The following is a 17,034-nucleotide window of genomic DNA, read 5'->3' as shown; positions in this document are numbered from 1 at the left end:
TTACATCGAAACCGAAAATATTCAAGAGGAACATTGCATGGAGGGAAATATTTTGAAAAATTACCATACCGTAATTTCAATTTTTAGATTGGCTTTCATAATCGTTGAATGAACCGGCAGTTCAGTCCGATTTTTATTAAACATTTTTCTCCGTGTGGGAAATTTATCCGACTAGTTCTTGGCGATTGTACAAATTGATGGGATGGAAATGCATTCAGAAAAACAAATTGGAAGAACTTCATTGATAAGAAATTACCATAATTCGACAATTACCATCGTGTGTTGTGCAAAAATATCCACTTTCTAAACATTGAAAAATCTTGACTATTTATGTCACAATTTAAATACAATGGGCAACAAAATTCCGCAGAAAATTTTATTACAAAAAAAGGGGATAAAGATGATGTTTCAAAAGCACTGAACTTTCCGGATCAGCAAAACAAATTTTTAACAACTGCAAAATTCAATTTTAAATGCCCAGAATTTTCAAACCAAAAATCCCAATTGCGAAAATGGAAAAAAAATACTATCGAAATACTATTGAACTCCAGAAAAATCTGAATCGCTCAGAATTATCAAAAAGTAACTCAAAATTTTTCCAAAAATGAAAAATTCAAGAATCCTGCATTCACCTCCTCAGCCACCCCCCCACCCCGGGGCGGAGTGTACCCGACAGGGCGTCGCGTTCGCCCCTTCCCCCTTCTCCCCCTTCCCCAAAGCCCGTGAAAACCTCGTAACCTCTACCGTCCTCCGGTAGAGGCTCCCCTCTCACCGGACTCCCGTTCGCGTTTCAGTCGTCTCGCGCCGTTCGAGTCACGCGTGTCGGACTTATCCCTTAAAAAATACCAACACTTGCTCAACACCAGCCACCCCCACCCTCCAACCATCGAAGAAATCGAAACTTCAAAAAAAAAAATTTCAAAAATCCCATTGACTCGTTAGGAAAAAATTTCTTTTCACATTTCCAAAATATTTTCTCTCTCATGCACTCCCTCCTCCGTTCCCTCCCGGCAATTGTAACCCCACTACGGTAATTCTCCGCCCCCACCAGAGCAAAAAAACGCCCGTTTAAACTCACTCATTTCCCCCCCTTCCCCTTTTTTGAAATTTAGTGGGGAGGCGCGCGCTGGCACTTGGCGCTGGTTAACTCGCACAGTGGTGGCCCCACGGTGGTATCGTGCACCCCCGATACACGCGAGGTTTATTCGTTAAGGGACAGTATCGCCGCGTGCCTGATAAAATAATTATTCGATAATTATTGACAATAAATTGTCCGTAAAACAGTGCTCTGTTTATTGAAATACTAGAAACAGTGGATTTTCTGGGTGAATGGGTGAATAAATAATCGAAAGGATTTTGTGGATTCAGGATTATTATTGTGAGTCCATGAGAAGAATTGTGGAGTCTTCAGAGTTGATGATGATGACCATAATGAGTGACCGATGAGGGATTTTTTCATTACTTTAACGATTGGAAATATTGTGCTTCTGTGATTCGAGTGAAATACGATTTTTTTTAGTGAATTTTTCTGAGGATTTTTTTGGTTTTTTTGGGGGGTGGAGGGACTGATGACTGTTGGTTGACGGTCATGTGCGCGAGTGCATGATGACGGGCTGATTTGGAGATTGCGGGAATTGTGAGTTTGTGGGGGTTTTTTGTGGAGACCCGAGGATTTGCGAGTTCTGGGGGATATGAGGGATTTGGAGGCTGGTTTTGGTGGTGGTGATATGCAGGGATGGTGACAGCCTTGAACACGAGACAACGGGGAAATTTCTCGTTGACGGATACAAGGTAATAATCAGTTCCGCGTTTATTATGATAGGGGGTGGAAAAGGGAGTGGGTTTTTGAGGATTATTGGGCAATTGGAGTGATCAAGGTCAGTTGAAGGGAAATGAAGATGGAACTGGTGGTGGCATTGTGAGATCCTTTCTGATTGATGGAGATCAATGATAAAAGCTTCAATTTAACAAGATATTCTCGTGAATCTATCAATCAATCAAAATTTGCACGCGAACATTGATATCAAATAGATCATTTTTTTTCATGATCTGCAGTAAATTATAAAATTTTGTGATTAACCAGTGAAATTGTCATTCGATTTTTTAAAAATATCCAAATGATCACTTCAAAATATTAAATGTTAGGAATGTCGAGAAGTAGTGAATATTCCCTAGTAGTCTGGTAACATTGACAAAAAACAAGATCAAAGAAATTATTTTTCCTCGAACAAAGAATGTCTCTTTTGTTTGAATTGTTTACTTCGTAGGTTTGCATTGCATTCAATTCAATTACATGTAAATAGATGCTAAATATCATTTGAATAACATTTCCAACTAGTTAGTTCATCTATACCAGGGAGGAAATGAATTACAGAGTTATAATGGCAGATAATTTTTCTCTGGATGATTTATTATTGGATATTCATTACAAAATCAGCCTTTAATTTTTTTTACGAGGTTTCCTGCAGTCCCAGCCATACCTGGGACTGATTACTCTTTCATGAATGAATTTCGGAAGTTGAGTTTGACTGTCATTTGAATGTACAATTATTATCGTCAGCAATGCAATCGACTTCCGGAAATGCATCTTGATTTCAGTGAAATTTCGAAGGAAAACAATTTCTCTGTTTTTTTTCTATAAAAAAAATTATTTTACGGATTAAAAATCATCGTCATCATCATTTCCCTTCACTGACTCGCAAACTATCAATATATAGAATAAAATTCAGCGCGAAAGAATTGGAAAATCGTTAGAAAAAAATGACATTTTTTTACGTTCGGGAACTGTTTATTAAACTATACGAACAACTGAGTAAAATAAAAATTTTGAGAAATCCCTGATGACGCAATTGCGGAGTTGCATAGGTGGTCGCATTTCATGCGGCGGCTGGCATCGGCTTCCCTTTAAACGTCTCAACCTCTTGTTTTTCGTGAGCTCTTTGAAAATTATGATTGTTTGTCCCGGAAATTTATAACCGAGCGCTATCTCCCTGCGAGGCAACATGAGATAATAAAAAAAAAAACCATCGCATTTTTTTTTTTCGAGGGAACACGATGAGGGAAAAATTGAGATTGGGTTTTAACCGAGATTAAAGAAATCGGAGAATTTACGAGAAAATTTTCACACCCTCGAGAACTCGGTGAATCCAATCTTTCTTCGTATCTCGTTCCTTCGTTTATATTTTCTTATTTTCTCGTGCTGTCGCGGGGGGAACTTTCGCACTTAATCCAATAAACTGTGGTAACTGTGTTTGCCTTAACAAATCTCAGTGAATTACTAACCTCTGTTTGATAGATGCCGCAGATAAGTTGAATTGAATAGGAAAATTCAATCCTGAAAATTGCTTTAACAGTTTAAATTCAATTTTTTATTGAAAAAACAAATGACAATAATTTTAGTACAAATAATAATTTGTTTTTATTGCGTGACAGTTATGGATACACAACACTGAGAATAAGTTCAAGTAATACAATTTTTTTTCATTCAATGATTCGCTACTTCCAACGAAAAAATGAATTGCATTTTTTTTTTCGTCTGTAATTAAATTTTGCTTCAGTCCCAAACTTGCGTACATCAAAATTTCAATCACTCGAAAGTCCGAAACCTCGGCCTTATTCAATGGGAATGCCTGCACCGCATAAAATAACAATTCTGCATGGCGTTTCACCGATAAGTTTCACTCGACTTTTTCTTGACTAGAGCACAGTCCCATCGACCCGAAACAATCTTCCCTCTACCCTTGTTCTCCCCAGTTTTCCCCCATTTATTTACTCACGAGATTTCTCGCTGAATTTCCTGTAGATAAAAAGAGGAGAAAAATCACAAAACTCCCCTTCTCCCTTTTTTAGACAGTAAAAAAATTGCAATAATCTTCGAAACAGAACTTTCTATTTCGTACTATCGTCTTGTTTTTACGGCACATCCTCCATTTTTATTACTTTGTATGCGCACACATGCCCCCTTCCTCACCCAGCTCCAAAGAAATGATTTTTTTACCCCAAAAGAGAAACAATAACAGAAGTAAAGTAAAGTGCGAGTGAGTGCGAAAATCCAGCGCTGACGTACGACTTCTTAAAGAATAAAGAGGGGAGGGTAGTCAGTGTGAAAAAAAATCCCATAAACTAGTGAAAAAAGAAAGGGGGAAAAAATACATCCCACTGGGTGCCCAATGCAGTTGAAGAAGACAGAAATCTCCGAAAATCTCACTGAGAGACAGGGAGAGACGAAAAATGGAACAAATCAGTTGCCGAAAACAGAGAGAAAAAACTGCAGTGAGGGAGAAAATGAGAGACAGACGGAGAAAGGGGGAGACTGAGAGAGAGAAAGTATCGCCGGAATCCCTCTTATGACGAACCACGCGTGATTTTTCTATTTCTTTTTATTTATTTTCCTTTATTCCATCTCCTCGGCCCCTCTTTCTTTCTCATTTAAGACCGCGAGTTCTCAAATGTCTGCGAAAGAGAGACAAGAGTCATTATGAGTAAGAGGGGGCCCTAAAACTCGAGCCCCGAGGTTTTCATGCTTTATTACACTCCCGTATTTTATTCATTCTTATTTACATTCCACGTGTATTTAAAATTATTTATTTTCCCTGGAGAAGAAATTTTTTAATCGCAAACAATTATCATAATCTCATACAAAGGCAGAGAGAAAATTTTATGTCGTATTTATTTTTACGTAATTTTTACTGTCGGCATTTTTGTTCGGTTAATTTTTGTGGGAATGTGGAAAATACGATATATACACCCGAATGATGAACGGCGGACACATGTGAACAGTGTCTCCCCCTCTTGTCGCCACATAAATATTTCAAAAAATATCTCAAACGTGATATGAGCATGAAAACAGTCTGTCTCCACTCAATCTTGCCACACTCTAGATCATCCAGAAAGTCAAATTTATCAATTCCCTCCACCTCCACCCTCACAACACCTTAAATAAATTTTCAGGTGGTGAAATAGACGCCATTTTGATCGGCAAGTATCACCTGCCGTATCCGTTCCCCTTTCCCCAATTCTTTTTCTCTCGTTTCTTTCTTCACTCTCGCCTCAGCACTCAATTTAAATCAGTGACTCTGCTTCTTCGGCTTCTCTTTAATTTTCTTGTCTGTGTGCAGTAACCCTTGATGGTGAAAAAGGGGGCCTTAGGCAACTCTTCTCATGGCCCTTCTGGCCCCCATCCCACCCCCCCGCGAGTCCGAAGAAAAATAGTGGTGACCCCTGAAAAAAAAAAGTAAAACAGAAGAAAATGACCAAGCTCTGGATAACGACTGGTTATTATACTCGAGATAATTATCGATTTTAATTATCGAGTTGGCTCTTTACCCGGCCATTTTGGATTTAATGCCCATGGGGGAGACGAAATGGTGGCCTCTAACCTAAAAAACCAGGTATATAAATACATTAATTAGCCGATCAGGTCATTAGACTCGAAATACTCGAAGTCGAATCTACTCTCGTCGTATCCCGTAATTATTTAAATTTTTGGTTATTCATTAATGCAGAAAAATGCATTAATTTGCTGAGACAATCCCACCTGGATCTCATTAATCTATTAATAAATGATTAAATCACATTCTGCTATTTCATCAGAAACTAGTTCTCATTTTTTTTTTCACGCATAACACTCGGTGATTCATTTCTACAACTGAAAAAATTAATCCCTGATCTGATGATTTTTTTGTACTAATGATTCAGGTCGACAGTTTAGGGCCACTCACTCTGCCTCCATATGTCGATGTCACAGTATTTTTTGCACATGTAGATATTTTCATCTGTCCATCGTTGAAACAAAAAATCAATGAATCAAAAAAAAAGCAATAAAAATAGTTCGGTCGATTCTTATTTAAATAAAAACAATTGGCTGATTGAAACAACTCGTTTCACACCTCGTAGCATAACCTCATAATTACCACGACGAAGTCTTTACCGTCAACCAAACCCACATTCCAACTATGAGTCCAGCTGTCCCCGGTAGTCTCAGTCCCCCCCCTCTCCCACCCCCCTCCTGTTTCTTCCGTCTATTATCTACGATTTTTAACCACTTTATTTCTCCACTCCATTTCAATCTACACATACCACCCACGCATTTATCCATAACTCGGTCCAACCTAGCGGTACATAACAATATAAAAGTGATGTTGTATCAAACCTCGAATAGACAAAACAGGTAAAAGATCTGAAAGGGGGGCGAGGGGGATAGGGGGCTAGACAACCTGAAAAGAGAAAAGACATGCGTCGCGTGCCAAAATGCTCTGCATTGAGAGACACCCGTAGGTTGTAGTCCAATATGATTCCTAGGTATTCCCCTCTCGTCCTCCATCGTCCTGCAAAAACCAGATGTTTTTATTGTTAACCAACTAGGTAGATTGTAATCCATATAACTATATACGATCATGTATCTGGTGTCCAAGCGGTCCCGGGATAACGAACTGGATACTTGCCTCGTTATAAACCAAACCCAGTTGTCACTGAATACGTTTTCCTATTCATTAAAATCCTGAACGAATAATTCTGAACCAGTTTCTTTTTTTTTTTTCTATGATGTCCATTATCTGGTTTGCCTTTTATTCCTGGAGATATGCATGGGAGAGTCCCTGGCATGAAATTGATCACGTCGAAGTGACAATTTCTAGAGATTTTCGCATGCGTTGTGACAAATCCGACTGAAAGGGATAAGGCCCATTCTATTTTAAACAATTTTCCTCTGTAACGAGTCCTCTGCTGATCGTGCAGTTTATTTCATCTTTTGGGTAAAATGAGGCTCAATTCATTATGGAGACGGGATCAGGCCCAAGAAGCAGAAGCCATTTCTTACTTTGATAATTGTTAAGGAAATTGAGGTGAATTTGAATCAGGACAAGTCCTTTATCAGGCACAATAAAAAATAGGGCCCATTTAAAGATGAACAATAAAATCGGGGACTCGTAGATTTACGATGGCCATTTTTACATACTCGATATTCGGTGGAGTTGATTACCCCCAGTCATCATCCAGTCATCAACAATGACTGATGCATCATTTGTTGCGGGCGATGTGCGACTGGACCCCTTGGTCTTAACCTCTGTATCTAGCCAAGTGGTAATAAATATGTCACTGCTACCACCACCCGGTGTTGGAACTCGTGTGACTACCAGTCTAGTGTGTTGTACTTCTAAAAGCCGACGCCAAGCCCTCTCTTTCTCTCTCTCTCTCTCCTTATCCCTCTCTCGCTCTCTTTCGCTCGCGTGGAGCACTTTCACGCCTTGTGCGCCAGGGGATTCCCCTACCTCATCTGACCCTGGGCTCACCAGACTCCCGAGGAAGAAGCAAAACAATATATAAAAAAAAGGGACATGTCCCACTCCCCGCGGTGCCGTCACCTAGGTCTCAAGTTCGGACAGTGTTTCATTAGAAAATGAAAATGGCAAGGCCCCACCGCCTGATGGGACACCCTCAATAATCGTGATTGAACACATTCACACTGTCTGTCCCTTATCACGAGAGAACAAGACACGTCTGTCGATTCGCAATTAAGGTTATACCTTTGCTGAATCTTTGGGACTTTTTCAATTGAACAAATGTCTATTTTTACGAGACTGGGATTGATCAAGCTCAATAGAATATAACGTGACGTAATGAAACATTTTCTACTGTGAGGCCCAATTCACACTTCATGATCGATCAGGTCCCGTTGTGAAAGAGGCATTAAGCCCTCTGGTAAAAACATTTGAATTATTACGCTTTTTGTGAAATAATCTCATCTTTAGAGAAAATACATGATATATTTTTTATTCTTGAAAATAAGACCCATTTTTACACGAGGAACATTGAAAACATTATCAATGATGAGTATTTAAAATTTGTTTGATAAATCAAGCTGAAAAATCGTATTTGGTCATTTCGACACGTATTCCAATACATTGCCGATAAATCGGGAAATGTTTTTTAATTCATCACCTCGACTTCATTAAATATCCCACATTAATGCAGCACGCGAATGTACGACCAGATGTTAAAGTTTCCAAGTCTTTCTGATATTCTCATACATAATTTTTTTTTTTTGTTTTTACCACAAAACGTCAGTGAATGTGCTGACGAAGACCACCCACCAGGTCGACGTCCTTAAACCGTCAAAACGTTGTCGGCGTTTCACACTTTTTTGGCAACACTCATTGATTTTTTTTTCCTACTTCGATAACAGAAATAAAATTGAGTTGGAGAAATTTATGATGAATTATGCAGTGTCATTGACCTGAAGATTGCCAAATAATGAAAATAATGGGATTCATGGGCTCCGGTGATTTTATAATTGTTGAGGAATGAATTTATATGCTAATCGAGTGATTGATGATAAAGGAGAATAATTATGAATACAGGAAAAACAATTGTCTCTCGGGCTTATTGGTAAAGGGGTATTTTACTGGTGATCCGGTCATTGGCCCAATGTGACTTTTTTAAAAAAGTCTCATTGGTGTTGTATATGCCTGTATCACGTTGTAATACTTCCATCGCCTTTAAACTTCCTCGCATGTGTTTTCTCGCGAGACGATAAATTACCTTGAGCGCGTGTTGTATCGCGCGCCAATTCCATCTCACTCGCTCCGTACATTTTTACCATGAGGTGTACACCGAAATAAGGCCCAATTTGTACGTGATACTATGCCCAGAAATAATTCATTTTTATTCACTTAATCCCGTGGCGAGAGGTAATTTTAATAATTCCGAGGCACCACAAAAAGTGAAAAATCAAGTGTATTACTCATCTTTTGGGACTTGAATAGGGTGGGGCCAGAGTGATATTTTTAACTTTGAATTTTTATTAATGAATGTGGTTGATAATAGTAATGAGTTTGAAAAAATTCATCTCCTTTTGGATAGTTCGAGCAAATGTATTTTATTGGGCCCGATTTTTCAGTCCCTTTTCGTAAATGAAGACGGTGTATTTCGAATGGACAAGTCGGTGCCATTGAATCGTATAAATTTGAATTTTTCATGGCGAGAGATCAATCCACACGGAAAGTGACTCCACGATGAAAAAGTGACAATTTTTTCTCCTGGGCATGAGGCCCCTCCCTCATTGTTATTTGAAATTCAAAAAGTTTCTGCCAAAACAGTTAGAATGAATCCCGAGTATTGTCGTAAATTGCCCATGGTTTTTCTGTATTTCATTTGAAAACTCCGTATGAAAAAAGTTGTCCAATTTTTAAAGTCCTTTCGCCCCGTGTGCATTTGAGAAGGCCCCGTGGGCCCCACCGCCCTCTTTCTCTCATGTTCGTCTCAATAAGGCGAGGACAGTTCCCCAAATGCTTCATCGCTATTTCACCCAAACTTGAAACAAGCGCCAAACAGACTCTGAAAAAAAATACCGCGCGAGGGGGCCTTATACCTGTAAAAACAATGTGAATCTCACTGATCACCTTGGAGGGCCTCATCCCATTGTTTTCATTTGTTTTTATTTCAACTTCTTCAGAGAGTTTATTTCTTTTGTTAAACTCAGAAAGTCAATCGGTCTATTCAGGAGATTCTTGGCTTGATCCGCGCTGAGAATTTCGTGTCGTTTTGATTTTACTCGCGAAACCTGAATTCCAACAACGCGGTGGGCCTCAATCACGTAAGGCCCTCATCTCATCTTAACCCCCTTTTCTCGGTGATTCTGGAATCGAGAGTAATTCGAAGTTGTTTTCGGTCTTTCGCGAGAATTCGTATGAAGAAATAAAGATTGCGAATCATTTTATCTCGTAAGGCCCAATTTATACTGGTGGACCCATCAGAGTAAGTCCCGTTCGTTGCAAAAATACATGACTTCATATTTATCCGTGAAGCTCGTGGTGGAAAACATTTGTGCATTTTTTTTTTCAATCGAAGGCCCAATTTTAGTTATAGCATTATGAGAAGGACAAGGGCATTGGTAATTTCTTGAAAAGAATATAGGCCATCTAATAATGTGTTAGCTCTCATGTATTTTTTCCCTACCACGTTAATTGTTCGATACACACTAGCCCCCGCACATCCGGAAGCCGGCATCCCGTGGTGTTTGTGTCTAATCAACTAATTATGGTGGGACAGAGAAGGTACATCCAAGACGAACAAAAAAAATATATTTTGCCTCTGACCGCTTGTCCCGAGGGCCTGAAATATTTTTTTTTTTGTGGTGGGGGGTCCATGGGGCCCCAAGCACGTGCGCACAATTGGAATCGTTTGCAGGACGATTTCTGTCTCAAAATGGGTAATTCTGTTCCCTCGTTAATAAGATAATCCGGTTATCAGCATTCAATACTCAAACTGGATACTTATCACGTGCCCTTACGTACGATCAGTAGGTGGAGGGAAAAGGGGGAGAGAAGTGAGGAGTGAGGGGGATCGTAAAGCGAGAAAAGCGAGTTCTACCCACGCAAAATGAGGTCGCGTTGTTACACAGCCGGGTGTGTCTCTTGAACTCATTGTTTTCGAAATTATGATATTGCCAATATTAATATTTATAATGGTGTTTTTTGTTGTAGAGTTGATTGAGAGGTTTGATACAAATGGCTATAAAGAAAATGGATTTTTATGTACTGTATCATAATTATTGTCTCGCATTGGCAATTGTTTGGGACGTGTTTATGATCTCGAATTCAATCGGTTTGATTTTGCGATAAAAATGCAGCGATTGACAATAAATTTTTACTCGTTGACAATTCGGAGGAAATATCAATAAGGCCCAATGCCATATTGGATGGGCTGAAGGGTCGAGAAAATTTCTTTTATTGTAATTTCACTGGAAAAAATTTCGTTTGTGGAACTGTTCGTTTTTTTTTTGACTGAAGAACAATTGAAACAATAACGTCGCCATTTTTATCGGATGATTGAACCCAATGTGATTAGATTTTCATACGCACATGAGTCTACGGTATTCAGGTTACAGATTTGTCAACATCTTATGAGTGGCGATGGAGGGAACGGGGGGGGTATATACACCCAAGGCACAACGGTGGAATGTCGTTCGCGAGACCAGTCCTCCACTTACCTTGTTCCTTCTCCCTCTCTAGTTCCTTTTCTATTGACCATTTCTTCACCCCTCTTCACCGCTAGTGGGGCTTGTGCGCTCCGAGGAGTTCCGGTCTGACGTTCCTCACCTGATTAGTTGCAGGATATTTCCGAGTCAACTGGCGCGATAGAAAAATTAATTAAATTCCAATGCAAATGTCGGGGGGTATAAGAGTGATGTGGACTGATGTTATGGAAAAGAGGTTGAATATTATTTTATCGATCGAGTTTGAGAGATTTACGAAGTAGGGAAATTTATTTTTATGGGAAGGGCCAATTATATGTTTGGGCTGGTGGTTTTAAACTTTAAAATTCTTGTTTTACCAGCAAAACCTGGATTTAACGTAATAAATAAAGACACCGAATTATTGGGTTCTGGAAGAATTAATTTATACTGCATGATAAATTGGGCCCAGTGCGGAATTCTTTTTAATTTTATTTTCGGTTATGATATTTTTCAAAGATGGAAAAGATGGGACTGTAAAGATAGAATTAATTTTTATTGAAAGGTTCAATCAATCGGTAATCAGGTGAATTCCGAGGAAGGGCCTTTTTGCAAAAAATATTTTTTAAATTATTCTCTCTCGGGAACTGCCAATATTTGTTATCCACGATTTGTACATTATTTTGTACATGTTAATCACTTGTGGGTAATTAAAAAAATTATTGAAGCACGCATAAAGCCGTGAATATATCGTAAAAATCGATGATAAATTTCACCACCTAAAATTCACCTTTTGCGGTTTCCACTAACAGATTGAATCCCGACTGCAGTGTGACTTTGACCGATAGCTCAGCGTGTGGCTCGTTATCTTAATGCATGTGAAAACGTTCGAATGAGAGAAATACGAGAGAAAAAAAAAAGGTTGGGGGAAAGGAGACGAGGACTGAAAAACATCCGAGTCTGGTTATAGGCCGAAAATCTGAGACCTATACACGGTTATAGACCTGTCTGTTATGACATTTTTTTCCTCATGTTTCCTTTTTTTTTTGTCTATATCTCTCGGGCTGGAACAAATGAAGTCCGGCTCGGTTTGTGACAAACGAGCGGCTCGCCCCCGAAACGTCAGTCAAATTGGAAGACTCAGACCGAGGCAACATTCCATATTATGCTTCACATCATTTGGATTTTAGAAGTTGAAGTAAATTTTTTGGGGATTAACATTCTTTCCGGGATAATTGATCGATGAAAATTTAGGGCCAAAACAGTAATCAATTATGGGAGACTGTACAGCAAATTATGTGATGTTAATTGTTCACCCTTACGAGGCTGAAAATCGCCAATAATAATTCAACGAAAGGTTCGCAACTAGTTTTTTTTTCCTTCCTCCCAATTCCCAATCTGTGCGATTCTTCTCGGACAATCTGATCTGTAGATTACCATCGTCTCCTGCCAATCAAAGGGCAAGAATTTAATTTCCGATGCAAGACCATTAGACACATGAAAAACCTCTTACTTTCTCCCTTCATTCGAGACATTGCTCATTTTTGTAGAAAGGATATATTCGTCGTTAAAAAATATTTTCGTCCGAATTGTATTTATTATTCCGTCGTCATACGACCGTTTCCGGCTAATCAATGCATTTTTTTTTCACCCCGACTTTCATACAAAAATGGTTTATTGTCGTGAAATCACGTTCACATGCGTCTCAACGATATCCAAAGATGGTGCATACGTGTTGTCGTCGTTATGTTTATTAAAGACAATAGTCAAGTGTTGGTCGAAAAAGGTGCGAAATTAAAAATCCACTATTCAACGGATATATCCGATATATGGCTATACCACGATGGTATGTAATGATGATTTCTAACAACGGGCACGTACCATTTCGAATGTCACGACGGGAGACTGAACGTATTGGTAATACAAATTGTGAGAATATGTCAACGATGTATACCCCCGGCTGAATACATTCAAAAAATCATAATTCATTCGTCATATAACTTTGGACTCTTTCCAATTTTATTTCCAGACATAAGGCCCAATTGAGAGTAAGACCTATTTTTGTACTGAGTTTGCGCAACCTTGACTTTAAGGCTCACTTTATGATGAGCTCCAATTAAGAGCATTAAATTAAACGCCATTTTTTCCACAGTTCTTGGTTCCTAATCTCTCAATGAACATTTCTCTTTCTTCATCAATTTTTTTTTTTTTGGAGATAAGGCTCAACCGGTTCCACAAGAACATTGATCCCCAGTGCTCCAACAACTCAATTGTTTCTACGTCAAATGTTGAAAAAAAGTGTAATACTTGACAAATGAATATCTTCAGTATCTCACGTAGCCCGAGAACACGACAAAAAATCAACTAATAACCCAAAACAACAATAATAACAAAAAAGTAGGCCCAAAAGAGGAAAAAACGAGTGAGCCGGGAGTGGGTGGACGGGGGAGGAGGGCGGAGGGGGTGGATGCACACAGAAAGGAAACCCAAGGAAGGAAGAAAAGGACCGAAAAGACACGCACGTAAAGTGATTAATGGACTCTCCACCGTCGAGAGCACCAGGGAGATCGGTCTCGGGAACAGGGAGGGGAGAAGAAGGAGAGGAGAAGGTGGGGTGGGATAAGATCTCCGATGGAATTCTCTGGGCTTTTATATTGGATTTCTTTTAAATTCGTTACTTTATCCGGCACTATGTTAATAGCAGAGCCGATATGAGAGCTCGCGGTTAAGAGCGGTTCATTTATCATTCGCGTTTACCTTACCCAGCATATATAGTCCTTCCTCTTCTGCACCGCTGCTGGATATACAGAGACTTTGACTTGACTTCTCTTCTCGTTCTTATTATTATTTTTTTTTCACTTGTGTTCTTCAGTCCCTTTACCTCTCATTTTCGTGGGGAATAAGGAGTTTCAGGGCTGTGTGGTGGTATTGGAATATGAAAATTTTGGGTGAGCAATCAATCATTGGGGAGGAAAAAAAATCATCTCGATAGTTATTTTATCGATCACCAAGAACAGGGTTTTTTTCCCGTCGTCTTAACCTTTAAAAATCAACGATTCGTTTATCCCAGCGCACCTGCTATAACATGTGATTGGTTCAACGCTCGCGCATGCGTGTGTCACTTCGTTGCGCGCGCAGAAGTCGTAGATTACGGAAATTTGATTTACAATAAACTTCTGGGGAAACAATAGCCACGGATTCATTAAAACAACCCTGACACAATTTGATTACCCTAATGGTTGCGTATGCGCAAACCACTTCGTTACACACGCAGTGACTTGGTCCTGTGTCTCTTAATCCAGATTGAAAATATGTAAATATATCCGAGTCCAGAAGGGGGTCCGGTTATCTTTTCTCTCGCTAACTCTTTATTTCTCTCCCTCCCAAGGGGCACCCAGATGTCCATTCTGTATTCCCCGTTGAAAAAGTATTTTAATAGAAACGATTCATCATTCCTACGGCCTCCGTTGCGACTCATTTCTAGAGGATTCATTTTTTCCTTCTCTTTTATGGCTTTTGTTTTTTTTTTGTTTTTCAAGTTATGAATCCTCAAGTGCCCTGGGGCATTTACAGGTATGGCCTGTTTCAATTTATCTGTTCTATCAATTTTTGTTTTCTTTCGAGTGGAAAAATAAGGGAATATCTTACAATTTTTTAGCCGTTGATGGTAGATTGATTTTCAATTCACTGAACGCTATACAATTTCAACTATGAGCTTCGTAATGCAATTTCATTTCAATGTGATGGTTAATCTACAATTTTTAATGCTCCGATACCATCTAGAAATATAATTTTCTACAAAAGAAATTCTTTTGAGAATTATCAACAATAAAAATTTACCATAAATTAACCGTAGAATACAAAACCGATAATAGAATTATTATGCCCCATAAAATTATGAAAATTACCGGACATAAAATTAATTCAATAATACCCACAGAATTATAACCAAAAAATCAATATCCATAACAAACAATGCCTTCTACACATAGAAAAAAAAATTGAACGAATCGTCTGGCGTTCGTCACAAACGAGATTTCGAAAATCCGTTATTTAAATAAGCGTCTCCCCTTCCCCTTTTCCCTGGCAGATAAAAAAAAAAATCATAAAAAGTGGGTCTGAATAATTTTATAAAATTAATAGTAAAAAGGGTACGTACGCCCGGACGACGTCTATTATGCGCATATGCAAATAGATTTGAGGGTTGGAGTTTTATGGAGAAAATAATAATAACAAGAAAAAATAAACTGCTGAGGGGGGGAAATGAGTGCGACAGAGATGGACATATGCAGAACAGAGCGGTAAAGAAAAGGGGAGGGGGGAAAGCCGAAGGATGACGAGGAGAGAGAGGACCCCTTCTGCAGCCTGCGGGGCATTAAAACTTCTGAGATTTATAGTGGCTTGCATATTATAGTGGCTTGCGGTCTCGTCCAGTCGACTCTCCATCCTCTTTTATTCAATGTATATATATATTTTTGTTTGATTTCCAGTGTTTTGTACAACTGTACTTGCCAGACAATTCCAAAACTTGAAATTGGAATTCAAAGTAAGGCCCATTTTGCCATTCCAAGTGGCCTTTGCGATGCGGTAGAGGAACTTTGCATTGTTTTGGAAAAGAAAATAATCAGATTTCGTATGAGGCCCATTTTCCAAGTCGATCCAGTTTTTTTTATCAGTCGTGCGTTGTAGAGGAAGTCTCAAAACAAGTAATTGTATTTTTTTATGCTAGCAATGAGCGCTGGATTTGTGTTCTGTAAATTGGCCTTCGGCGGAGCAATTAGCAAACGATCGTAAGTGTTACGATTAGATGTGCTTAGTGTTGTCGGGTAAATTTTTCAATGTGTGGAATGATGTCTTGGGTAATTGCAATTATCGTATTCATAACGAAATAAACATTCATGTTGTTTTTCGGATAAATTTTTTCATAATTTTCAATGCGATTTTTATCTCTCACAAAATGGGACAGAATGTAGATCGGTGGTGATATGGTATTATGCATAAATACATTTGGGGAGGGGGGGTGTTCTAGTCGGGAACGAATTCGTAAGCGGATAATGAATGGAAACGAGGGAAAAAGATCAACGTGACGGAGGGAATATGAATGGAGCAACTTTTTTTATCTCCTCTTTTTTATTTTTTATTTTTCAAGGGAGCGAAGGGAGAAATGGGAAAGCTGTTGGTTGTTACACACCCTCTTGGGGATGAGTTATCCCAAGTTTTTTTGTTTGAGTATGAAAATTGGAATGGTTTGTTGGAGTGATAAATGATGAATTGAAATTTTAATTTTTTTTTTTTTTCGTGAATTGAGGAATAATTTTCCGGTTGGTGTTACACCTTCGTTAATACGTTTTAGCGAGTTTTGTGAAACCAGACTCCTCAATAGGATCTTTTCGCATATTCAATACCTCTCCCTCTCTCTCACTCTCTTTCACACAACTTATTCGTAACCGTATATCCAGGTCTAAATAGTCAGTGTTACGCTAAGTAGACCTAACCAGATTAGTGAGTCGTTTGCGTGCTCTATTTTTGACGCCTCGTGCCGGTTAAAACGATTTTTTTCCCCAACTTGACTGCAATAAATATCTTTTGGAAATTTTTGCTAATCCCTTGGTCTCACGTAAATCCGTTCAAGAATGTGGGAGAAAAGGGTTTTGATTTTTTTTTGCCCGAAGTGGAATCTTTTCTTGAAATTTCAACTCATATCATTTTCGAAATGAACGTGTTATAATTATTTGAAAATCTCTGAAACAGCCAAAAGGGGTCAAAAGGATCTCCTCCCCAGCACCATCCTTTGCAAACAATTTAAAATAATTTCATCGATCGTGAGAAAATTACAAAGTCGTCATCAAGAATCCAAAAAAAGACCGAGTCATGGCCCCTCTCGACGTTCCTCAAACACTCGAAGCATAATGTTGCCAGTCTCATCCTCTCATTTCCCTCTAGAATTTTTTTCTCCCCCATTTCCACCATCTCTTTTTTCATTACTGTACATATTCGTAACGTTTTACTGACTTAACCCATCAGAAACGGTTTTTCAAGAGGTTCTGCTGGGCCTTCTGGAGTGCCTGGAAACACATCGCGGG

At 38.9% G+C, this 17,034-nt stretch overlaps 1 protein-coding gene across 3 annotated transcripts in view; it reads left to right on the top strand.

The window, feature by feature from the left end:
- LOC135166671 (uncharacterized) overlaps positions 1–17,034 on the top strand; it is a 65,887-nt gene that overhangs the window by 12,181 nt on the left and 36,672 nt on the right. Inside the window, exon 1 of one of the 3 annotated variants that reach the window (XM_064129177.1) lies at positions 817–1,791. The exons of the other annotated variants lie outside the window; for them this stretch is intronic. The gene's annotated coding sequence lies outside the window, so the exon portion shown is untranslated. Of the gene's footprint in view, positions 1–816; positions 1,792–17,034 lie in introns of those variants that run through there. 3 annotated transcript variants of the gene reach the window in all.

The sequence above is a fragment of the Diachasmimorpha longicaudata genome, chromosome 10 (genome assembly GCF_034640455.1).
Source record: "Diachasmimorpha longicaudata isolate KC_UGA_2023 chromosome 10, iyDiaLong2, whole genome shotgun sequence".
Classification (NCBI taxonomy): Eukaryota; Metazoa; Arthropoda; class Insecta; order Hymenoptera; family Braconidae; genus Diachasmimorpha; species Diachasmimorpha longicaudata.
The sequence above is the reverse complement of the archived record's forward strand: the minus strand, read 5'-3'. Positions and strand labels throughout refer to the sequence as shown.